We start from the raw sequence: 1,845 nt of genomic DNA on the forward strand, positions 1-1,845 counted from the left end.
AATGATTCCGGGAACACCATAAACCAATTCACGAGGGGAGCTATTACATTTGTCACAATCACAAGAGAGGGAATCAAAAGGCTGTTATTGGAACTACTGAGTTCAATAATAAACTACTGCTATTGTGGTATCAGTTAACTATGCCTACAACAATGATGCTTAACAAACAACCACAAATTTTCATTACCCTTATGACAGTAGGTATTTATTTAGCCCATGAGCTAGCTTGTGGTTGGCTGATGCAGGCTGTGCTTGTTAAGGGCAGCTTGACTGAGGCAGCTCTGTGTCTCTCAGCCACCTCCTGGGACCAATGGGCTTATGGAGCATGTTCATTTCATGGTGCTGTCAGAAGAATGAATGAACATAAAGAAAAAGTGCCAAAACTAAAAGACAGATGTCAAAAACAATGCAATGCAAGGCAATAAATATTAGTACAGCACATTAACAAATGGGCTTGTGTAATCAGGTAAAACCCACTATAGCACATGCAAATATTATGTCCAGAAAATATTCTTTATTTTAAAAGAACCAACTTCCAAGCTTTGCACAGTGGGAGTATCGTAGCCAATGAGTTTCATCCAAGGCACGATTATTGCTAATTTAAAAGAAACAACTTCCAAATTCCAGATACTGGTGAAGTTGATCAATATCTTTTTTTTTTTTTTAATGTTTGTTCATTTATTTATTTGGGGGGGAGGGGAAGAGAGAGAGAATCCCAAGCAGGCTCCACATTGTCAGCACAGAGCCGGACGCTAGACTCAATCTTATGACCTTGAGATCAGGACATGAGCCAATATCAAGAGTTGGACTCTCAAAGAACTGAATCACCCAAGCACCCCGATTAAGATCTTCTAAAACTTTGTAACAGGGACTCTCCTCTGCAGCACATTCCACATTTCCATTTCTGTCCTTCTTCTTTTTTTTATTTTTATTTTTTTATTCTTTTTTTTTTTAATTTTTTTTTAACGTTTATTTGTTTTTGAGACAGAGAGAGACAGAGCATGAACAGGGGAGGGGCAGAGAGAGAGGGAGACACAGAATCTGAAACAGGCTCCAGGCTCTGAGCTGTCAGCACAGAGCCCGACGCGGGGCTCCAACTCAGGGACCGTGAGATCATGACCTGAGCCGAAGTCGGACACTTAACCGACCAAGCCACCCAGGCGCCCCTATTTTTTTATTCTTTAAGCAGGCTCTATGTGCCCAAGGCAGGGCTCAAACTCATGACCCTGAGATCAAGGCCTAAGCTGAGATCAAGAGTCAGTGCTCAATTGATTGAGCCACCCAGGTGCCCCCCGTCCCTTCTTGTACGGTGACATTTTCACATTGACGTCATAAAACAGATTCCAGACTATTTTAGAATATAACCATTTGATCAATACAGGAGTGTTCATTTCAATAGCAAGATTCTTCTAGGCAGGGAATGAACAACAGCAGGAACACCTCATAGTAAGACAAAACAACACCCAAAAACCCTGTTGTGTCTGGTACTGAAGATCTAGTAGGTGCTCTGAGATTCAACATTTTATCTTCAAGAAACTACAAATAGGATGGTTTCCAGAGAGAGTCCCTTTGTTACTGAATTTTCTTCCTGACCCAATTTTGCAGAAACCTGGTGGCATGACCTTTCAGGGCATGGGAGACACATGCTGCTTATAAATCTGGTTTTTAATATATTTTAATGTAATGATTACTGCTCTTTTGTGAATGTTAAAATTATGTTCTTTTAAATCAGACTTTAGGGAACACCAACATTATTAGTTTTCTATATAGAGTAAGGGCTATAACATTCCAACTATATTTAACTTAAAAACAATTTGCCTCTAGACATAATGGTAAACTCTGTTA

The 1,845-nt window shown here is 39.9% G+C and overlaps 1 non-coding gene across 1 annotated transcript; it reads left to right on the plus strand.

Moving 5' to 3' along the window:
• Positions 1-538: 538 nt before the first annotated feature.
• Positions 539-678, plus strand: LOC121017174 (U4 spliceosomal RNA). The gene has a single exon (XR_005784654.1). It is a non-coding gene; the product is annotated as a U4 spliceosomal RNA (small nuclear RNA).
• Positions 679-1,845: the final 1,167 nt, after the last annotated feature.

This window comes from Herpailurus yagouaroundi, unplaced genomic scaffold, assembly GCF_014898765.1.
Source record: "Herpailurus yagouaroundi ecotype Mexico unplaced genomic scaffold, PumYag 29, whole genome shotgun sequence".
Classification (NCBI taxonomy): domain Eukaryota; kingdom Metazoa; phylum Chordata; class Mammalia; order Carnivora; family Felidae; genus Herpailurus; species Herpailurus yagouaroundi.